We start from the raw sequence: 24,621 nt of genomic DNA, 5'->3' as shown, positions 1-24,621 counted from the left end.
AACTGAGTGACATGCTGACATCCCCTTCTCTGTCTTCTGATTGTTGCGCCATGACTAGGTGTCCCAGTGCTTGCGGCCATGCCTTCCCCGCCATGATGGACTGTGTCTTTTGATGGTAGATGCCAAAATAAATCCTCCCTCCTGTAAGTTGCCTTTTGTCAGATCTTTGGGCCCATAGGACAGTAAGTAACGCATTGGAGGGGAATTTAAAAACGTCTGCACTTGTGCAATCTTTACAGTACATGACACGCCCATCAGTGACTGGTGGATCCCAAGGGGATTTTGAGTTAAGGCAGGGACAAGTACTTTTACTCTAAAGAGCTATTTTTATTTCTTATAATTCTTCAAATTATAATGTCGCATGTGCATTTATTACAGTGTAAAGTAGGTTGAGGACATGGAAATATATTCACTATCTAGTGGGTAGTAAAACCCAGCATTTGCATACTGGTGGGTAGGGTGGTGCACGCCTGCAGTCCCGGCACCTGGCATCCTGAGGCGGGAAGATCGCTATGAGTTCATGGTCTCTCTGGGCTACATATAGAGATGAACATGTTTCAAAAAAGAAAGTAAAAATTTGCATATGATCCAAATGCATATAATAAGATTTATTTTCTACAACTGATCCCCATAACTTTTTAACCGTTGGCTACTTCGGAAGAATTTGAACATGCCAGTTGAATTTCTCTCTACCTTTCTAACTTTAAATGGCTTGTTTTAGATTAAAATAGGCAACTTGGGAACAATCCCACTGTGTCTAGGTCCTTCTTCCTCCACATTCTCTTTTCTCCAGATCCACGTGTGTCTATCATGGGAGCAGGGTTATTTGATGGTCAATAGTGCAGGTGAGTTTGCCTTCCAGAATTGTGTAGACCTCCTTGTCCAGATTCTTATTCTTGTCTCGCTACTTGGCCTGCTGTTGGTGGTGAATTTGTTCTTTTTTGAACACTTGCTTGCAGATTTATTTCCAACCTGGCTTTTCCTATGCCTGATGGCTCATCCTTTCCAGCTTCTGATTTAGACTTATCGTTCCACAGTCACTGGTGGGATACACTGTCCCTCAACGTGGTTCTCTGTAGCTCTCTGATAGCTCTTTCCACCTGAGTGCGCTGAATGTGCCCCATTGTGTCAGCTTTTCTTATCATCGTCACCAAACGTGACAGATGGAAATTAGGGAAAGAAGGATTTATTTTGGTCATAACGGTTCAGAATGTTTGCCCTGGCGACTGCGGATTTGAGCTTGAGGCACAGTTCGTATACATTTGATGAAGCCCATGCCCACCAGGCACACAATGATGTACTTCCTCCAGCCTTGTCTCACCTAAAGTTCCCACAGCTTCCTCCAACTTCAGCAGCTGGGGACCACCTACTCAAAAACCACAAGTCGCTGGGAGACATTTCGCATTCAAGCTATAACATTTGCCCAGGATAGCTCCCTCCCGTTGGCCTACCTACAACACAGCCTCTTATCCAATTCTGTCGTGCTCTTCTTTGAAAGGCAAAATATAAGATCACTCTACCTGAGAACTTCCAGCTTAAAGAAATTAGTTTTTATTTCTCAACAATGGTGGCTTTTAAGTATCTCACTCAGGACTAAATTTTTTTTTCAGAAATCAATCAGCAATGCCTTGTTGCTTGTTGTATTTTTTGGAAAATAACCCAATTTGTTGCAAGGCAGATGTAGAGGCCTCCGACCCATCAGAGTAGAGGTTATTTTATCGGGAACCCAGCAATATTTGAAGACCAGTGCCTGGCAATACAAGGACTTTATAAGAAAGTTTTAACGGTGTAATGTTTGGGTGGTGCTGGAGATGTTACAGTGCCATGTGAAGTAAGCCGGACTCAAAAAATAAATTTTGCCCAATCTCACCTTTGTGGAACGCCCTTAATAATAAAGAGTTAAAAGCAGAATGGGGAGATCTTTGGAAACAGGGAGGAGATCTGTGGGAAGGGAAGGAATGTCCAGAGAAAGAGATGGGGATACAATGTGACCAAATCACATGACATACAGGGATGAAAATATCACAATCAAAATCCATTACTTTGTACAACACATGCCTACTAATTAAGCAAATGAAACACGCATGCTTTAGAGCCTTTTATTTAAAGTATCCATGAAACTAAAGATATTTGGTGCCTATGGCAACAAAATATGTATTCCAGATAGTTTGGCCTTTCTTTTTTTCCACCTTGCTACGTCTAGGATGTGTATTGTTTTTATAGTAAGAACAGAGTCAAAGCCTTTTCTCTAGAGCTTTCCCTGAGAAGCACCCATTCTCTAAGTGATCAGAATGTAGGCCTGATGCTTAATCTCTTTCAGAATCCAACTCCCTCCAAATGGCTTATTACGGAGCTTTAAAAATATCTTTTTAATTGCTAGCTTTTGCTGGGTAAGAACCATGATGCACATTCATTCCGCTCGGCCCCCTTCCATGCTTGTCTCTGTCGCCACAGGAGCTCCCACACCACAGCTATTTTAAATCGAGTCTCCACTCTCATTCCTCAACAGACTCGTGCTGCCTCCGATTGCTTTTTGAATGAAGCAGTTTGGGGAGTGAAATGCTTTTCTTCCTTTCTTTTTTTTTCTTTTTAAAATAAAATTCAGGAGGCTCTGACTTCCTCATCCTGATTCCTGTCTCCCATCCTCTCTTTGATGGAATTCCAATCAAATCCTTTCTTGAAAAGCTAACGGCCATGGAACTTTGAAGGCACCACCTGCATGAAAGTCTGCTTTGTTTCCCTGGCATTTGTGAAAACAACACTGTTTCCCAGTTTTGTGGGAAAGATCGCTGTGGTTTCAATGTGAAATTTTCTGCCCAGCCTTAAGCACCGAAGTTTAAGCACTCGCTCCCCAGCAGCTGGTGCTATTTGGGGGAGGTTTCTGTCATTCCAGGCAAGGCTTAGCTGGAGGAAGTGGGTCCCGGTGGCTGGCCCTTGGGGGATATCTTGTCTCTGTCCCCAACTGTCTCCCTCTGTTTCTTGTTGACAATTAGATGAAGAAGCCCCTTTACACATGGGCTCTTCTGTCATAGTGTCTTGCCTGAGCATGTGGGTAAAGAAACCACAGACTGGAGACTGTGGAACTGTGAGCAGAACATACAATCCCTCTTCCTTGAGTTGTTTCTGTCATAGATTCTAATATAAGAGCATAAAACCAACGACAAAGCCTTGTACCATGTGCATACACTTGAAATTCTAAAGATGATTGCTATGTGGGGAGACCTCTACCTCCAGTCAACATCCTATCCTTGTGACATCCTAGCTGAGCTGACTGGGACACCCACCAGGGCCGCCTCCCCCTCATTGTACTGATATAATCTTTCAGAGTCTGATGAGTGCCTAGATCCGTGGTTCCCAACCTGTGGATCTCAAACCCTTTGGGGTCAAAAGACCCTTCCACAGGGGTCACATAGCAGATATCCTACACGTCAGATATTTACATTATAATTCACAACAGTAGCAAAATTACAGTTAGCAAGTAGCAATGGAATAATTTTATGATTGGAGGAATCACCACAACATGAAGTGTATTAAAGGGGCGCAAGCCTTAGGAAGGGAGATGGAGATATTCGGGCAGAGGAAGGGGTGAAAAGAATGTGGCGCTTAGTGACTGTTTGATACCTGGAGCTTTAGGCTATGGACACACACACACACACACACACACACACACACACACACACACACACACACCGAAGTCCAGGCTGACTTTCGAGACATAGTCTCACTATGGAGCTCTAGCTGTCTTGAAACTCACTCTGCAGACCAGGCTAGACTTGAACACAGAGGTCTGTCTGCCTCTGACTTCCGTGTGCTGAGATCAAAGGCACATTTCTTTCTTTCTTTCTTCCTTTCTTTCTTTCTTCCTTTCTTTCTCTCTTTCTTTCTTTCTTCCTTCTTCCTTTCTTTCTTTCTTTCTTTCTTTCTTTCTTTCTTTCTTTCTTTCTTTCTTTCTTTCCTTCCTTCCTTCCTTCCTTCCTTCCTTCCTTCCTCTCTTTCCCTCTTTCTTTAAACAGCACTAGAGCTACTGTTAGAAAGATACTTCTGCAAGTCCCTCATCCTGGGCATCACTTCCTGTGCTCGGTCAGATCCCTTTTGGTTAGAAATGGCAGATAGTGTGCACTAGCTTAGGCAAGGTGAACGTAATGACATAAAGTATGGTTGGCTACTGGATCTTAGGGACAGTGGGGACAAGAGGCACCAGTTCCTAACTCATTTCTCTACTTTTTAAAAAACAAAACAAAACAAAACAAAACAAAACGTATTGGTCCTTTGTGAATTTTACATCGTGCACCCCAATTCCACTCATTTTCCCCTCCCCTCATATCCATCCTCCACCCTGGGGACCTTCCCTCGACAGAGGAAAAAACATCTTGCTGTGGAAGCTGCAGTTCATTGTTACAGTGTGTCCCACAGTCTGTCCTTTTGTCCACACTTTGTTGTTTACAAGTGTTCACTGCAGTGACTCATCGGTCTGGTACGAGGCCTCTGGCTTCTGCTACTCTATCAGTACTGGATCCTCACTGGGACTCCTCTCAGATGTCCTGTTGTCGCCCTGTGACATGGAGATCCTGGAGTTTTGGATCTGTTGGACAATCCCCTTCACTCGTTCTAGCAGTTTATCCATGGGGTAGACGACGGGGTGGGCCAAATCAAAGCCCTGGACTGGGTCTGAGATTTGAGCAGGTCAGCCCACATGATTTCCCACTCATGCCCTCTGGGCTGGCTCACATGCAACTTCTGCAACCAGGGCTGGCACACTACCTGCTGCCAAGGCAAAGTGTGGGGCACACTGTCCCAAGTGATGCAGCGCGTGAGGGACAGGGCCACTTCTCCCACTCTCATGACCCTGGTGCCAGCTCTGCCATCTGCCATACTTGGTGAGGGAGGGGAGAGGGGAGGAGGGCGTCTCTTTCCTCATTCATGCTACTGCCCAGCAGACAAGAGGCAGGACCTGCTCTCCTGTGCTCAGGCCCTTGGGGCAGCTCACCTTCCACCCCCACATCCAGGGCCCACTCTACTGTGCTACCCAGGGGAGGTGCAGGGCCCGCTCCCCTGAGTTCTACCTCTGATGATGCTGGTGACAGGTAGGAACAGCTCTCTTGCGCTTATGATCCCAGGGCTAGGTCTCCTGCCAGCCATAGTTAGTGAGGGGAGAGGCAGGAGGATGGTATCTCTCCCTAGTCCACACCATTGCATGGGAGCTGAGTGGGAGGACCAGCTCCCCCACATTCCTATCTACCCAGTTCACTGGAAATTCATTAAATGTTTTGGGTTAGGGAGGAGGGGAAGTTGCTCTCCTGAGTACTCCAGCTAGGGGATGGGTCAGCTCCCCTGCTCTCTTGCTCCTAGGGCTAACTCTCCCACAATGCCCAGGTGACGGGTTGGGCCAGTTCTGCACTGCCCTCAGACATCAACATTTCCCAGGCCTGGCTATTGGTGGTAACAGACCCCTGCTACTACAGGGCAATGACCCAGATGTGGTCCCCTGTGGCAGTGCAGGCCAGACCCCGCCATGGTCCCAGATGGCATCACCAACTACTCACATCAGGCTGTTCCTCACTACCCTTGAGACTGTAGTTCTCCCTCTCTTCTTTGTGCCCACATCCTTCTGCTTCCCTTTCTCTTCCGTCTCTCCATCGCTTACTTGCTTGCTCTTCTTTGTGTGCCCAGGTCTCTTTGAGAGTCTGGGGTCATCTCAGGAGTGGTCTCCAGAGTGCATTATGGTGCTGGGCAGGGTCGTCTTGGGTCATGGTCTGCCCCCTTCCCTGCCACCTACTGATACATGGGACACAGCAGCCACACCTGTGATGCCTCTAAGGATAGGTCATTTCTCTTGGTGACTGTCATTTGTCTTCTCGTGGAATATTGGGGGACACCTTCCGCTGCAGTAGAAATTGATAAGTTACATCTCTATCTCAAAAAGAAAGTCTGGCTTTAAGGTATTTTCAGCTCCAAATTTAAAGGTCCTAAGTCAGTTGTGTGTCCCTGGACCAAATGCCTGTCTGGGGTTATCTTGTTTGTCTGTTTTTCATTAATTAATTTATTTATTCACTTTACATCTTGATCACAGCCCCCTTCCCTCCTCTCTTTCCAGTCTCACTCTTACAAATTTCTCCCCCTAATAGTCCTACCCATTAGAGAAGGAGAAGCCTCCCTTGGGTACCACCCCACCATGGAACATCCAGTTACCGTAGTCCTAAGCACCTCCTTTCACACTGAGATCCAACCAGGCAGTACTGTTTGGGGCAGGGGATCCAAATGGCAGGCAACAGAGTTGGAGACAGCCCCTGCTCCAGTTTTTATGGGACTCACATAAAGACCAGGCTTCACATTTGTTACAAATGGGGGGGGGGTAGGTCCTACCGGCTCTTTGGTTGGTGTTTCAGTCTCTGTGAGCCCTTATGGGCCCAGGTTAGTTGACTCTGTAGGTCTTCTTGTGGTGCCCTTGACCTCTTGCTCAATTCCATCTCCCATTCTTTCACAAGACTCCCTGAGCTGCTCCTGATGTTTGGCTGTGGGTCTCTGCATCTGTTTCCTCCAGCTACAGGAAGAATCCTCTCAGAAGACAGTTCCTGTTTACAATCATAGCAGAGTACATGGCTCTCTCAAAAGGGATGGGTCTCAAATTGGGACAGTCATTGTTTGGCCATTCCCTCAGTCTGTCCTCCATCTTTATCCCTGTGTATCTTGTAGGGATCTTTTGGGTTGAAGGCTTTGTGAGTGGATTGAGTCCCCTCCCTTCACTGAAAGTCCCACCTGGCCATAGGAGGCGGCTACTTCAGTCTCCATGTTTCCCCACTGGTAGGAATCTTAGCTAGGGTCACCCCCATAGACTCCCTAGAGCCTCCCCTGCCCCAGGTCTCTAGCTAGTCCCAAAGATGAGCCCTACTGATTTCCATTCTCACTCCCAGTCTTCTTCCATTTCCCATTTCCACACACCTGATCATCTTTTTAAGTAAAATCAATGTCTCGCAGTTGCCTTTAGAGACGTGTACACAGGAGAAAGAAGACATGATGGACTTGAGATCCCACAGACAGCTACCTGGAGAAGGACCCCATAGTCCATGCATTTAGTTTTATAGCAAATGCTTAGAACAAAACACATTCGTATTCTGAGAATTTTTCCACATTTAGAGTTTCTTTTACTTTAAAATTCTCCTCTCCTGCTAAACTGCACTTCAGAAGTATTGATTAAAACAAAACAAAAAAAATTACCTTAGATGTAATGAGCAGAAAAAAAAGAGAAATCTTGTACATAGCTTAGGTAGAAAACATTTTTTGGTGCTTTGAAAAAGTATGATTAAAGTTGAATATTGTGATATTGTTTTTGATAGACATTAATTTTCCTTTGCTCTGTTTCTTTTATCTCATTTTGAAATACAATTATGTTTTAATTGTTATTAGTCACACTTTATACTTTCTCTTTTGATTTAATCACTGATGCATTGACAAAGATAATTGACAGGCAGGAAAGCCATATGCTTCTTTGGTAAAATATTAGCTCTCTAATCAGATTATTAAGTCTTCAGTAAAATGGAAGAATTAATATATCACTGTTTCTCCCTAAGTAAATCTTAGTGCAAATAATTTAGTCTTCTTACACAGAAAGTATTGGGAAGATCATTTTGAAATTAAAATGTAAAAGTGAATAACTTGTCACAATGTTCTCAACCCAAACTAGGTGTAGTGCTACAAGCCAGGGATCCTAGCATTCAGAGTCGGGAATCCTGAAAGGTATGGGCCACCCTGGGCTACATAACAAGACCTTATTTGCAGCAAGCAAATAAGCATGCATACTACCCCTTACCCCAAATAGAACAGCCTCTCTCCTCCACCAACACAAACAAAAAAGGAAGTCCAAGGCCAAAAGCAAGCAAGAAAAAGCAACTTTTAAATATTTAGGAAAACTTCGAATCGCACTTCCAGGAGTTAGGAGTGTTAAAGTGAACTTAAAAAAATCAAACCCTTTTCACAAACACGTCCTTCTTAGATGAAGGGCTTTTATGTGGGTGTCACTTATTATATTATACTGGGGTTGGGACTATAGCTTGGTGGTAGAATGTTTTCCTAACACGTGCAAAGCTCTGGGTTTTCATTGTAGCATGGAAAAAAAGGTCAAAAGCCAAAATATATTTATTGGTATTCGTGTCACGGGCACACTGCTGGTTTAGGGACCAGGCTCAAGGTGCCTGCCCTTAGGACGCCAATTACTGTTACTATGAGGCAGCTGTGGGTGGGCTAAGGTAACAGCCGCAATGCTGAGGACCTTCGGTACAGGCTAACATAGCGGTGTGTCTTGGTTACCAGACGGGGACCAGAGTCCAAATCCCAGCCACTGATCTAGTTCTGTGACTCAGAACAATGAGCTGGAACAGACACACAGACAGTCTGATAGGAATGGTTCATTAAGAAAGGGAAACGGTTCTCTTGAGGGTGGAAGCCGGGAAGACAGATGCTCAAGAGCCCAGGGTCATATGAGTTCTTGTGCCGTGTGGGTCATTTCTATGTCATCTGCCCTCTATCTGTGTACTGGGGGCTTTTCTACTTCATGCTCTGTTATGTAGCCCAGGTGGGGAAGGGTTGGAAGGGTTTCTATCTATGCCTGTTGGCTTTTTCATATGCTAGACTCACTATCTCTCTCTCCATATGCCTACTCTGCTGCCACATTGAGAGCATCTAGAAGTTTGTATCTTATCCCTGCTAGATGAGATGAAGTTTCTCAGAGGAGATCATCTTTCCCTACCATCCATAGAAGAATGAATGTGTGGTATGTTAGTTCTCAACCTAGGCCGGTAATACTTGTTCTTCAACATTTGGCTGTGGGCGCAAGTTATGAATGGTATCGTGTGTCTTGTAAGACTTAGGACTCTTGGTCCTAGGGATGGCTATAGCATCTTAATATGTATCCATCTATGTGATGCCTCATATCTCTGAACCTACAGCCTGATGGGTAGAGATACCACAGCTAATGTGCATGTAGATCTAACATACTGAGGTTCACAAGTTTTCATATGGCCATTCGCAGAGTAAGAAGAGTAGCATTGTTAATCAATCCAGTAATCCATCCAACCACGACCCAGCAGTTCCCCTCTCCTTGTAGTGTAAGAATCTTTCACTTGTAAAACTCCATGGCCCCTGGTTTCCTTGTATGGATGCATGACATAGAACAGCCAGTGGGCCCACTGCAGGCTTTCTCCTAGAGGGTAAGACGTTATGGCCTTACAACAAGACCTTGAGAAAGTTGTTGAAATTTGGGGAAGGTAGGAGGGTGGCTCAGAAGATGGAGATCTAGCTGAGAAAAAAACGGGAGTCCTGGCTTAGGGAGAGATCTTGCCTCAAAGGAAAAGGTGGAAAACAAAAAAGACACCCATTGTTCTTCTGGCCCATGTGCACTTGTGTAGCCACACAGCTGGATACTCAAGTGTGTCTTGTGCACACACACACACACACACACACACACATTAAAAGAAAAAAGGAAAGAATTGTCTGGAGGGTGTAATTGGTAGAGTGCCTGCCTAGCATGCACAAAGGCCTGGGTTCGATACACAGAAAGGAACAAAACTATGTATAGTGAGTGTCATATGCCAGAACTCTGGAGCTAGAGGAAGGATGGGGTCAAGCATTTAAAATCATTAGTCTACATGGATGGCTTCATTAGTCTACATGGATGGCTTCAGGTAGTTGGATTTTTTTCTATGTTTAACAATCCTTTAGAAGTGTCGTGGGGAGCTACCTTTGGTTGGCATGTAGTTATCTTAAACTCAGAGTGGTGACCTCAGCTTCACATGCTTGGCTTATTGTGCTGGCTAATTTTATGTCAACTCAATGCAGCTAGAGTCATCTGAAAGGAGAGAACCTCAGTTGGGAATGGCTCCATAAGATCCAGCTACAGGTCGTTTTGTTAGTGATGATGGGGGAGGGTCCAGCTCATTGTGGGTGGTGACATCTGTGAACTGGTGGTTTAATAAGAAAGCAGGCCGAACAAACCAGGAGGAGCAAGCCAGTAACCACACCCCTCCATGGCCTCTGCATCAGCTCCTGCTTCTGGGTTCCTGTCCTGCTTGAGTTCCTGTCCTGACTTCCTTCAGTGATGGAGTACTATGATGTGGAAGTGTAAACCACATAAACTCTTTACTTCCCAAATTATTTTTGGTTATGGTTTCATCATAGCAATAGAAACTACCTATAGGGGACCCCCTCCTCACTGTGACAGTTCTTACCAGTGCTTCTCCACAAAGAAGCGGCACAAGACATGGCATATTGTGTCTGTATCAGACACAGATTTGAAGTGTCTCACCTATAAAACTAAGTGGGGCTGATCATGTCCTCAAGGATAAATATTTGCTTCCTGAAAACTGTCCCTGTCTCTTCCTTAGTATTCATCTGCTTAGACTGTTTGTCTAAATGCATAGGCACAGAACTATAGAAATGTTGGCTTTAAGACTTTTATTTTAAAGAATATATTATATGCACGTGTGCACTCGTGTGCGCAGGCACACACACACACACAAACACATGCACATGTACTCCTATCCTACATGTATATGGACTGTCCTTGAACTCCTTATGTAGCTGAGAATGACCTTATATTCCAAGTCTTCTTGCCTCCATGTCCTGAGTTGTGGAATTATAGATGCACATCCCACACAGTTGTGCAGCGATGAGGACTGAACCCAGATTCTTGTGCATATCAGGCAAGTACTTTACTGTTTGAGCTATAGCCCATTCCATAAAATGATATATTAAATTATAAGTCCTATCCTTTAAAATACAAAAGTCAGAGTTGCATATCTACCCCCATGACAAACTTCCTCTCTCAGATCCTTCTGCAACCATAAGCCACAAAAATCAAAACAAACAAAAAAACGCTTCTTCCTGTATGTTGTCTTAGTCTTGGTGCTTAAATCGCAACATCAGAAAAGTAATCAATACTCTTCCTGTCTAATCTCTTCCCCCTCAGCCTTGCCTTTCAGACATTCCAAAGCCCTCGGCCTCAAGTCCCAGCAAGCACTAAGTTATTTTCTATACTTATACAATTGCTTTTCACTTCATAGAAATGGAACTGCAAAACCGATTTATTTATTTACTTATTACTGCATCAAAACTGGATTTGTATTGGTGATGTATAATGTTTCCAATTTTTCCTGATAATATTCTACAGTATGGATATCGTATTGTGTGGGTTCCAATCTCCCTGCTTTTCCCTGACTTTCCCTAGATAGCAACATTTGTGTTTTATTATCAATTTATTTCTTGGTTCTGTTGTTTTTCTAACTTGATGTTTTATTTCAAAATTTCCCACTGTTCTTATTCAGTGGTTAGTATTCCTGGACACTCTCTGCCTTAGGTAGATCATATGCATTCTTGTGAGTGGTTTTTGTTTTGTTTGTTTAATAGGCTCTCCTTTAGCTCAAACTGACTTGAACTCACTATGTAGACAAGGATGTTCTGACCTCTATCTCTGCTTCCCAAGTGCTAGGATTATAGGTGTGCACCGCTGCATTTAGCTAACAAGTGCTGTTTTTACTGTCTGCATTTCCAAGGAGTTTGGCAATTTAAGCTTGTATTGATCTTTGACTCAAGTAGTTTGATAAACTGTTTATATCCAGAGCTTTCAAAATATTAGTTAATTCTAGTTCTATCCCCTGTTATCCAGTACCTAGAGAATATAATGTAGTTTCAAAAATAAGGAAATATAGCTTCCTAATTGTTAGAAATAGGCACATGAATTAAAGCTCTCTGAAAAGTAAGCTGAGAGTAGTTTTAGTTTTCAGCCTGTGTGCAACACAAGCTTACCCACTTGACCAATGAAGGGACCCAAATTCTAATCCTAGGTCACAGGTTTCAGATCTGTTAAGCACTACCTTCTCTCCTCCTTCTAGCTGTGGTGGGTGGTGAGTTCTAAACCTGGAGAACAAACATCTGAGGGCCCTGACTGTTGTAATCTGCCATCTCTCTTTCTTCCTCTGTGTAAGGAAGCTTGATGATCCTCCATATTCATATTTCTACATATTCTATTGTAATTCATAATCAGAAGCCACCTTTCTGCTCCTCTTTCTGGTCTCACAGGGCACATGGTTTGACTCTCTTCTTCCTGTGACTTGCCTCTGCCCTGGACAGCTCTCTGCCCTACCCTACCTGTGCTTGGGGGTTGGGGGTGAGTTGTGCAGAGTCAATGACACAGACTCCTGGAGCAGGTGACAAATGCTGCAGCAAGCTCATCTGAGCAAGCTCCTTTGGTCCCAAGAAAGTATCTATTCGAAACAGCAATTCCTGATTGGCTAAAACTGTTTGCACCAGCAATCCTTGTCCTCTCAGGCAGTCCTCAGTTAGGTCCTCCTCCAGGAGATGTTTCTGCAGCTGCACGGCCCCCAGCATTTATGTAGAGGCAGCCCTGCCATTCCTGCTACAGCTGTCCTAGTTTCTCATCTTTCTTGTCCAGCTTATAGTCAAAGCTTTGTGCTTTAGACTTTTGTAAGACTATGCCTCTCCCACATGTGCTTCAGATTCCTTTGCTAGTTTAGGTTGGGACTTAAGTTTATAACAAACAGCACCCCCTCCCCCAATCTCGGTGGCTTATCATATAAACATTTATTTCCGGCTGTCATAATAGCCTTTGTGTTTGCTGGGTGTGGGATGAACCACTGCCCCCTCTGAGACCAGTTCCTTGTTGGGGTTTAACCGTCTCCTCTAACATGCACGTTGAAATTTAAGTGCTAATGAGATGGTAATGGAAAGTAGGTCAGGAGGCCCCCGCTTGAATATATTGATGTTATTATCTTGACAGTGTCTCTTATAAAGAAGGTATTCTCCTTTGTGGCATTGTTGTGGAAAATATCTCCATCAGGGGCTTCTCTCCCACCTTTGGTTATTCAATTCCCATAGGACCTTTCTTTAATTTATAATAAGTCTTTATCAGCCTTTAAAGTTGGGCGGATATTCTTATCAACAAAAGAACTTCTGGGGAATCACCATCCCTGACCTGTACGACAGAGCAGTAGTGATAAAAACTGCATGGTATAGGTACAGAGACAGGTCGATCAATGGAATAGAATTGGAGACTCAGAAATAAACCCACACACCCATGGACTCTTGATCTTTGACAAAGAAGCCAAAACCATACAATGGAAAAAGAAAGTATCTTCAATAAATAGTGCTGGTCTAACTGTCAGTCTCTATGTAGAAAAATGAAAATAGATTCATATTTATCACCTTGCACAAAGCTCAAGTCCACATGTATCAAGGACCTCAACATAAAACCAGATAAAATCAAATAGAAGAGAAAGTGGGAAAGAGCCTTGAACTCATTGGCACAGGGGAAAATTTCCTAAACAGAACTCCAGTGATTCATGCTCTAAGATCAAGAACTGATAAATGGGACCTCATGAAACTGAAAAACTTCTGTAAGGCAAAAAGGCATGGTTAATAGGACAAAGTGGCAACATCTAGAATGGGAAAAAAAATCTTCACTAACCCCACATCAGATATAGGGTAATATCCAAAATATATAAAGAACTCAAGAAGCTAAAAAAACAAATAACCCAATTAAAAAATGGTATACAGAGCTAAACAGAATTCTCACCAGAGAAATCTCCAATGGCTGAGAAGCACTTAAATGTTTAAAGTCCTTAATCATCAGGGAAATGGGAATCAAAACAACCCTGAGATTCCACCTTACACCAATCAGAATGGCTAAGATCAAAAACTCAGGAGACAGCAGATGCTGGTGAGGATGTGGAGAAAGAGGAACACTCCTCCATTGCTGGTGGGATTGCAAACTGGTAGAACCACTTTGAAAAATCAATCTGGTGATTCCTCAGAAAATTGAAAATAGACCGACCTAAAGACCCAACATAATACTCGCGACCCAACATAATACTCTTGGGTACATTCCCAAAAGATGCCCCACCGTACCAGAAGGGCATGTGTTCCACAATGTTCATAGTGGCCTCATTTGTAATAGCCAGAAGCTGGAAACGACCCAGATATCCCACAACAGAAGAATGAATACAGAAAATGTGGTTCGTTTACATAATGGAGTACTACTCAGCTATTAAGAATGAGGGCATGAGGTTTGCAGGCAAATGGATGGAACTAGAAAATATCCTGAGTGAGATAACCCAGACCCAAAAGGATGTACATGGTGTGTGCTCACTAATAAGTGGATATTAGCCCCAAACTTCCGAATACCTAGGATACAACCCTCAGAACGTAAGAATGTTAACAAGCAGAAGGCCAAGTGAGGATGCTTCAATACCACTTAGTAGGGGGGAGAAAATAATCACAGGAAGCAAAGGGAAGGAGGGAGAGAGGAGGGGGAGGAGAAGAGGGGAACAAGATCAGGTATGGGGAGAGACAGGAGAGAAGCCCAGAGGGCCAGTAGAATGAATGGAAATATGCAGCCTCAGGGGGTGGAAGGTTGGGGACCATCTAGAAAGTACTAGAGACCTGGGAAAGGAGAGACCCTTGGGACTCAGTGGGGGTGACCTTACATGAAATGCCCTACAGTGGGGAGAGGGAACTCGAAGAGTCTACTCCAGTAGATAGACAGGGCTTCCAGAGGAGGGACGGTGTTACCAACCCGCAGTCAAAATTTCTGACCCACACGTGTTCCTGTCTAAAAGAACTGCAGGGACAAAGATGGAGAAGAGACTGAGGGAAAGGAGGTCCAGTGACCAGACCAACTGGGGATCTACCTCATGGGGAGACACCGAGACCTGACACTATTACTGATGCTCTGGTGTGCTTACGTTTTCTGAGAGGCCCGACCAGCAGCTGACTGAGACAGAAGCAGATACTTAAACCCAACTACTGGACTGAAGTCGAACACCCTATGGTTGAATTCGGGAAAGGTGGAAGAAGCAGAAAAGGAGGGTGACCCCATAGGAAGACCAGCAGTCTCAACTCACCCAGACCCCGGGGAGCTCCCAACCAGACAGAATACAGGAGCTGGTCCAAGGACCCCAACCCACATATAGCAGAGGACCGAGGGGTCTGGCCTCAGTGAGAGATGTGTCTAATCTTAGACTTGAGGCCTCAGGGATGGGGGAGGCCTGGAGGTGAGGAAGCATCCTTTCAGAGATGGTTTGGGGGGAGGAGGAACGGGTTGAGGAACTGTGGGAGGGGGAATGGGAAGGGGCAACAGCTGGATTGTAAACAAACAAAACAAAAATAAAAAACAAACAAAACACTGGGCAGATATCTATTCTTCATGCTATTAGAATCTGCTTTTTTATCCTTAACCCCAAGATTCTCAATCCACGGCGTCGTCTTCCCTCTCCACCTTTTTCTCTCTTCTCTTGGTCTCCTCAAGCCCAGGAATCCCAAGCCCCGAATATCTCAATTCAGTTCAGCTAAAGGCTGTAGGCATCTTTATTCACCAGTGAGGAATAAATTGAGGGCAAGGTCAGATAGTGTTATTTGGGTCTACATGCAGACTCTCTTGTCTCAGGGCAATCAGGCCTTAGGAGCTAATATTTAGCATTACCATACAAGCAGCCTCAGACCAACCCACTATGCAGCCCCCTCCCCATATGATGCCATCCTCATGCTATGGCATAACAAGAAATCCTTCATTTCACCTTACCCCCTCAACCATGTAATTTCTGCTCATTGTTTGTTATTGACCCGATCTATTCAAATACTACGACCAAGTGCAGGGGCTTGGGCATCATTTTAGTTCATTTATTTTTATTATATATACTGATTATGTATAATAGTGGGTTTCATTGTGGAACTTTCCTAGATGCATGGGATGGATTTCTACCATATCCTCCCCCATCACCCTCTCCTATGCCCCCCTACTCCTGTTGGTCCTCTTCTTCCCCCCACCTAGACCCTCTTCCACTTTCATGACCCAGTGAGTTTCATCAGGGTTGCTTACAGAGTCCTGGTTGAAAGATTATTACAGGAGCATTAAGTGTCCAGTGATACTCGGTAGCGGTGGAGCCTCTTGAGCCCCCTCCCAGCCCCAGTTACCATGATCTTGGGTATAGGTTCAGGGAGTGGGGAGCTCAGGGGCTTTTCTCTCTACCACGTGGACAGATCCAGTCTTACATGGGTCTCATGCTTATACCACAGATGTTGTGCGATCAAGAATCAACAGTGATGTTACATTCCAACATCATGTCCTCCACTCCTCCGTCCGGCTCTCACATTCTTTCCACCCCACCTTCTGTGACATTTTCTGAGCCTTGGGGTGGGTGACACAGAAACCCCATTCATGGCTACACATTCAGCTGTCTCTGATTTTCCCACTTTAACCAGTTAGATGTCTCTTCAGTTGCCACCAAAGGCCATGGGGTTCTGATCTCCTGGATCCCAGGAAAGAATGAGAGACTGTACTGGTGAGCAGACATATAGCAGACGGACTGCCTTGTCCACCTCCATAGGTGGACTCTGAGATAGTCTAGCATCTCTTAACCCTTATCACCCATGCTGAAGAGCAGTGCTAGAAAACACCAAGGGTGGGCTTGAGTCAAAGGTTCTTCGAATCTTTCCATAGGCTTATTAAAAAACACTGACCTGTATATTCAGCTCTTAAGAATTACTAGTATGTGAGACAATTTTTTAAGAGTCTTCTATCGCATTTTTCAATGTTTATAGTGAAAGAGTCCATGGGCACAACCATAGGTGCTGCCTGTGTCCTGGACTACTTGCCACGTGACCCTACCTGCCCTTGGGGATTGGAGGTGAGGTGGTGCAGAGTCAGAGACAGAGACTGAGAAACACCACAGCAAGCTCATCTGAACACTGCTGCAAGATCCTTTAATACCTTCCACCTGAGACCCATTGGTCCCAAGAAAGTTTATCTCTTCTAAACAGCAGTTCCCAATTGGCTGGCATTGTCTGGGCCAACAATCTTTGGTCTCTCAGGCAGTCCTCAATTAGGTCCTCCTGAAGGAGATGCTTTTGCATGTGTCCCAGATGTTTACATAGAAGTGGTCCCGCTATTCCTGCTACACATAGGAAGCATGATCTGGTCCACACAGTACTCTGAAGGTTCCCACCTGTGAGTCCTCTCATCAATGAGACCTGGTCTAAGACAGGGTTACTATCACTATGACAAAGCACCATGACAGACAGAAAAGGTTGGGAAGGAAAGGGCTTATTTGTCTTAGACTTCTACATTGTTACCAATCACTGAAGGAAGTCAAGACAGGAACTCAAACAGGGCAGGAACCGGAGGCAGGAGCTGATGCAGATACCACAGGGGTTGCTGTTTTCTGCCTTGTACCCTATGACTTGCTTGCCTTTTTGTAGAGAACCCAGAACCACCAGCTCAGAGATGGCCTCACCCATACTGGAAACACCCTACAAACCCGTCTCACCTCTGTCACTCACTAATTAAGAAAATACCCTACAGGCTTGTCTGCAGCCTGATCTTGTGGAAACAGCTCTCAGTTGAGGTTCTCTCCGCTCAGCTGACTGCACTTGGTCTAAATGAACAGACACAGGCAGCCTGCATAGAGCCTTCTCTGCCTGTCTCCTACTTGTTCTCAGTCTTCACTGGGTCCTGGTTACTTTTTGGTTGCCCAAACACTTATAATCTGGGGCTTAGAGTTCCTGCTTCTGCCCAGACTTTAGCTTCACTGCTAACCATCCTCCCCCTCCCCTTTTGTTTTTGAATGATTTCTCATAGGAAAAGGGGGAAATGTGTACTTTTTAGCTATGTTTATGATGAAACTGTTTTAACTGTAGATCCTATTTACAAAGAAAATCCCGTTTGTTTTGATTTTAAGTTTCTAATGTGTTGGAGAATCTAGCTGGCTCTCCAGGGTAAATTTCTTTTTAAGGTCTTAGATAGTGGAGGATTAGAGATAAAACAAATTGCTCTGGAATCAAATAACCTTGTGTTATCTATTCAATGTGCACAGCATGTGGAATCACAGAAATACACACTAAAACAGACATTAAACTCTCTTAGAATGGCCTCCTGATATTTTTAGAATGATACTGAGAGTAGAAAGAGGAAGCCTAAGGAAGCAGATGCTATTTGCTTGTTTGCACCATGAAGGGCAAGGAATTTCCACACCAGCTAACACTGGCCAGATCAGCGGTCCTCAACCTTCCTAATGCTTCGACCCTTTAATTCAGTTCCTCATGCTGTGCTGATCCCCAGCCACAAAATTATTCCTGTTGCTATTTCATAACTGTAATTTTGCTACTGTTATGAATTGTAGTGTAAATATCTGATTGCCGAATATGTGTTATGCAACCCCTGTGAAAGAGTCTGTCAGCCTCCATAGTGGCCGCAAGCCACAGGTTGAGACTTGCTGACCTAGGTGTCCTTTGTACTAAAGTGAACCAAAGTGACTATATAATTTATGTTTAAAGACTTTCTGACTTTCTCTTTCTCGAGTCCCTTTCTTCCAACGATTCCCAGGACACCCCTCCCCCCATTTTAAAAGTCATGATCTCTTGCTACATAGCCACAGCTGACCCTGAATTCACGATTCTCTTGTTTCTGCCTTTCAAATGCTAGGATTACAGGCCTACCTTACATACCAGGCTAGGAGACCCCGAGAAGTGAAATAGAATGTGAAGGTTATTAAGGTCTAGTTTTCTCCATGCAAGCAGGGTGGCTGTCATTGCTTCCACGGGATGTCGAATCATAAAGAATGTCCCAGGTGGTGTAATCACTTGTACTGTCACCTTGCCTGATGTGTGTTTCTTCAGTGACTCATGTGTTTGGCAGTCAATCAGACTGACATTTCCTTAACTGTTTATGCCTCCAACTGCTGTATTCGTTTTTCCCCCTCACAATATTTTCTATGGGGTTTTCATTTTGGGAGATTTTTTTATGTAGAAAATGTATAATGGTGAAAATTCTCGATTTGCATGCCACTCAGTGAAGAAAATATACTACACCCATCTGCATCAGGTAGTTTTCTCTAGAGCTCAGCTCAGGGTGCAAATTCTAGGATCATGGTACAGATGTGCAACTTGTACACAACATGGGATACACTGACAGTCTGTGCTCCCCACTCTAAGAAGTCGGGATTCCTCCCAAGAACATAACATTTCTGTTACACTGACTCAAGTATGTCTAAACGTCCCTGTTGGTTTAGTGTATGAGCCACTAAATAACACTAGTTCGGCGTGTTAATCTTTTTGCCCGTGAAATCTTTAAAAGGATCATCAAATCTCTCTTTGCAGCACTTGCTTGTATTGGTTTTGAGTTTCTAATGTGTCAGGGAATATAGCCGACTCTCCAGGGTAATTTTCTTTTAGATCGCCGAGGATTGTGAAACTTAATAGAAAAGCTATCTCTCTTCTTATTTGCCCTACATTTACATCAGAAAATACAATAGCTGACAGCATAGCTGTGAACTACATTAATAATTTCTAAAGCCTAAAGTTAATATATTCTGCCATCTGGAGTCTTAACTAAACATTTTTAACATCTTTGAAATCTGCAAAGAAAATGTGTCTCTTGTCAAGTAACCAGAAACTGGAACTGGGCTCAGACTTTCATTGTTCTCACGTCAAACACTTCTCAAATTCCGAGCCCTTTGCAATCGCTGTGATGCATATGTATAGCGAGAGTGTTCCAGTTTTGCAGGTAGATTTACAATTCCTCCGGAGACAAGTTGGTGTTGCACAGCTAGCTTGTCTGTATGCACGATCACCCCCTCCTGACTGGCACTTTTGAAAACTGAGCTGGGATACTCTTTATCTTCATGGACACGTCTGAAAGCCTCTGTTTTTCAGCATTTCTATTAGGGTGACAGTAACAGAATGGAGGAAGATTCAACCTGCCCATCAATCAGGGAAGATCTAATCGTTTATAACATGTCAGACTCTGTGAGGCACCAGATCACCAAGATGAATCAAAAATAATCTCCGTGTCTAAGAAGCCTTCAGTCTCAGGAGAGGTGGATGCATTAATGGTTACAGAACAGTAGGAAATGTGCCAGAACAGTATGGCATGGGAAGAAAACACAAGAACCAAAGTTTCTTTTCAAACTTCCACTCCCTCCCCACTCCTTATAGATAATAAGAGACCACAGAAACCCCAGATTATAATCTGTCCCCTTGCCTATGAGAGGAACCTATGCCCTAAAATCCATCTTTCCACCACTGGCAGGGATCGGGGGTCCTTTGTGGTGAGGCAGCCTGAAGGGAGCTGTGGCTTTGTCTGAAGCTCTGGGATAATTTGTTGAGCCTTACAACCCACATGGAGTATTATGCAGTTTGCGTAAGAGCAGCTTGCAGATCCATCGGATGTAGAATCATATACAAGCCATGACAGACTCCTCAAGCTCCCACAGAGCCTAAGTAGCAACTAGGCCAGATCTTTTTGAAGAAGAATGGAGGGTTGGAGGACCCATGTGACTGTCCGTAACTAGAGGTTCGGGGACTAGATGGATCCTCGGGGCATCTTCCAGCATGGGATCTGCTTGGACTGGTCTTCCCCCGAGCCCTCGATCCCTGACAACAGGGTCAGAATTCCAGGCTGCTTTTTCTATAGCTTGTGATCTGGAATCTGTCTCATCAGCCCTCCTTCCATTTCTAATTCTATTTATAATGTTAAAATACAAAGTGACAGCAAAATTTGTGTAAGAATCAAGTTGGCTTTCTTATAATTCTACAACTAGGGAATATCGCATTCTTGGAAACAGAGTCCAGTTGCCCCTAGCACCGGAAACTGGCTCTACAGGACTCTGCATCTGCTCCCATCGCTTGCTGGACGGAGTCTGTGTGCTCTCTGATGACGATTATGCCTAGTCTTAGTACACTGTGCAGGCCAGACAAACTGTAGGTTTGTGGCTGGGTTGCTGTCCCAACCCCTCCACTCGAGGTCTTACCTGGTTACAGAAGATAGCCAGTTCAGTCAGGTTCTGTATCCCGTGACTGGAAATCCTCGCTAGCGTCACACTTGTGGATTCCACACAGTTTCTGTTGTTGATGGTTTCTACCTCTTTCCCACAATGCCTTTGGAAACCCACTTATCTCTCCCCGTACTCTGTCTATCCACCCCCAACTCCGCCCACATCTGATGCCTCCTGCTCATCCCCACCTGCCCCCACTCCAGCTGAGAAATCTCTTTCCTCTTCTCTGGAAGACCCTTGCTCCTCTCATTTAAGCCCTCCTTGTTACTTAGCCTCTTTGGCTCTGTGGATCTAGCATGGTTATCCTTCTATATTAAATTTCATTGTGCATCTTTGTGCATGATACAGACATGATTCATAAGGACATTTTTTGTACAAACATACGGAGTTTATTAAAGCACACTCCCCTTTACCTTCCTCTGTTCACCTGTCCTACTGGTCCCCTTTGTTCCTCTAGACCGTATTGCTTCTGTCTTCATGTCATATATGCGTGTGGATTTTATCTATCCATGTAGAATCTAGGAGTAAAAAGTAAAAGAACACATCGAGTTGTCTAAGATTGGCTTAATTTGATATGAATATCACCAGTTGTCTCCACCTGCCTGGAGACCGTTTAACTTCATCCTCTATGACTGACATCCATTCCTCTGCTGTGGACACCTGAGCTGGATCCATGACTTAGCTACTGTGAACAATGCCACAGTGAACACTGATGTCCTTGTGTCTCTGTGATGTGTTCACGCAGAGTCCTCTGAGCAAGTACATACCCAGGAGCAATAGATCATATGGTAGCCCTATTCCTAGGCCTTTGGCAGTCTCCCGTCTGGCTTCCACAGTGGAGGACTAGTTTACACTCTCTTCAGCAGTGTCTAAGGACTCCCCTTTGTCCACATCTTTGCTAGCTAGCATTTGCAGCTATGATGAATCTGAGTGAGACGGGATGAAATACCAGTGTGGTTCTAATTTGCATTTCTATGGTGGCCACATTGGATGCTTGTTTTATCTGTGCTTATCAATCACTTATTTTGCATCTTTTCAGACCTGTCCATTTTCATTCGTCCTTTATTGGTTTTGAGTTCCTGTCCTTTAGGTTTCTGAGTTCTTAGTATATGCTAAATAATATCATTCCTTTGTCAGATGTATAGATGCTAAAGGCATTTTCCTACTCTGTAGGTGGCATTTTTCACTTGATAAACTATTTCCAATTGACAAATGGAAATGGAACCTCGTGAAATTAAAAGGCTTCTGTCCTAATTCCTCAGTGACTTTATCAGTAATAAAGCCCTTGCCTACCCCTATCCCATGAAAGATTCCTCTAAAAGTTTCAGAGTCCCGTGTATTTTTATTGAGTTTTTTTTTTCTACTTGGAATTGATTTTCGTGCACGGTGAGCGATAGGGATCAGATTACTTTTTAAATAGTAGATATCCAGTTTACCCAGAATCGTTTGTTGATAAGATTATCCTTTTTCCCCCTATATGTATTTTTGTCATCTTTGTCAAAAATTATGTGCTTGGAGCTGAGTGGGTTTATATCTGTGTCGTCCTACACGCCGCTTGCTTTAGTGCCAGCACTACGCTACCTTTGCTGCCACGACTCTTACAACGCGAAACCATGTATAGAAATGCAGTTGCATTGCTCCCTTTGCTGAGAACTACTTTGACCATCCAGAGGCTTTTGTGTTCACCTACAAGTTTTAATGACATATGTTGCATTATTTTCAGATTCTAAAATACTTCAATATTAAATAAATTGTTGCTTTTCTATTCTGTTTTTATATTTTTATATTAAAATTTCCTAACAACCTAGTGAACTAAAGCCAAAGAATTATTATTTGTTAAACTCGAGCTTAAAAACAACCTGTCCAAGAATTTTAAAAAGCTGCTGGTTTTAGAACCAGGACATCCTCTGAGTTTAGGATACTTTCTGTTATTTCAAGACCCTCTCCCTAAACAGTTAAAGAACATAAAGCAAAAGCAGACCAACCAGGTTGCACCATTTGAGAAGCTTCGTCACAGCATTGGAAACAGGACAGTGAGGGGAAATATTAACCAGCTATTCATCTGGCAGAAGGTCCGTGTCCAAAATATATAAAGAACTAACAAAGCAAATGATGCAATTTAAATAGCAATGGGCCTTAATAGATATTCCTCAGTCATACAGATGGCCAACAGACATGAGGGGTAGATCAAAAACAGGAGGCCGTAGGGAACTGGAGATGCTTTTGCGGATGACATGATACAACTGGTCACATACTGAGTATTGTAATACCGTAAAGCTCCCCTCATAGCTGAAAGAAATTGTTCAAATTAAAGTTTTCCTTCCTGACTACTTAGTTATGTCAATTTCTATAGAGGCTGGGGGTAGTTGAAGGTAGACCCCAGTAGGTTTATCCCCCAATGCATTTGTGTGCCAGTTGCAAATGTCCAACAAAATGCAGCACACTCAGTCTTTGCTCAGACAAAATGCTAGGGGCTGGGTGTATTCCTTGTTCCTTTTGCTGCTGTGATCAAAGGCCTGACAAGAAGCATCTTAAGAAGGAAAGGGGTTACCATGGCCCAAAGACATGCTGTGCATTACACCTGAGGAGACTCGGGGATAAAGTATCGGAGCTGACTGGTCTTATCACATCCCCAGACAGAAAGCAGAGAACAGGAATCAGGGACTAGATGTCTTGTTAGGGTTTCTGAGTTAGAGGACCTTGTCAGGTCAGGGCCAAGGTATGCTGCAGAGATCACACAACACAACAGATCTCACTCAAGAACCCTCTTGTGGGACAGTGAGTTAAACGCAGTGTTGGATTGGGGTCATCAGAGAGAGAGACAGAGACAGACAGACAGGCAGACAGAGACAGTGAGGTCTAGGATGGCAGGGGCCTTTAAAGGGGGACACACATCACATTTGAAGACTAGTAATGGTGTGGCTGCTGGTGCTGGGTCACTGAAGGCTAGCTGGGATTAACATTTCTCCCCTTTGTTTATTATAAAAGTTGAGGAAACAGGAAGGGGTGGGTTTGAGGCAGGAATGGCGGTGTTGTGCTCTTTAGATTGCTTCCTGATTTCTTGGGGTATCAACACCTTTGGGAACGCATGAAAGCTGGGATGTTGGCCAAGTCCTGGAAGAGTAGAGTAGGCTATTTCACTCAATGTTCAGGGTCTGTGGGACCATCTGGGGCTAGGGACGTGCAGGCATCAGCTGTGAGGCTGGACCACCTGAGGCTAGACACTTCGAAGCTGTCCAAGATGCAGATTTCGAAGGAACTACTGGACCTGGCAGGATGTTAGACCAGATACATATGAGGGACAGAGATAAAGTTAAGAGGCTTGGAGGGAGATTATTTTTTCTTAGGTGTACATTTGAACTTTTAGGTCTATGATCCTGGTAACTGAGGGAGGAGAGTCCCAAGATCGGGAAAGGGGAAAGAGATCCGACTTTCAGGAAGGACAGAATAGGCATGTGGAAAAACAGGCTGACCGTTTCTATACGTATCTATATGGGCTGCCCAGGTACTTACCTATATGGAATGCAGATAAATACTGTCCATGATCCATGAGGGGTAGATTCAAGTTAGTTTTCTGAAGCTTCCAGAATCTTTTAAGTTTACAAGAGATAAGATTAGATATGCTATCATTACCATTGTTTGGGAATCTGTCCTGCAATCCACACTGTAGAAACGGCAGTAGACTCATGCCTTTGAGTCATAGTAGAAGCTTGGAGACCCAAGATGATTTTGAGTTAAAAATATGAACACTCTTTCCTCTATCCAGATGACTGGGTGTATAGAGATT

General features: G+C 44.0%; 1 protein-coding gene and 1 pseudogene across 1 annotated transcript in view; one reads left to right on the top strand and one right to left on the bottom strand.

The window, feature by feature from the left end:
* Positions 1–24,621, top strand: part of C2H9orf135 (chromosome 2 C9orf135 homolog) — a 109,174-nt gene that overhangs the window by 3,769 nt on the left and 80,784 nt on the right. The window lies entirely within an intron of this gene.
* On the bottom strand, positions 5,723–5,824 carry LOC116895071 (annotated as a pseudogene).

This window comes from Rattus rattus, chromosome 2, assembly GCF_011064425.1.
Source record: "Rattus rattus isolate New Zealand chromosome 2, Rrattus_CSIRO_v1, whole genome shotgun sequence".
In the NCBI taxonomy this organism is placed as follows: domain Eukaryota; kingdom Metazoa; phylum Chordata; class Mammalia; order Rodentia; family Muridae; genus Rattus; species Rattus rattus.
This window is presented reverse-complemented; position numbering and strand designations above follow the sequence as displayed.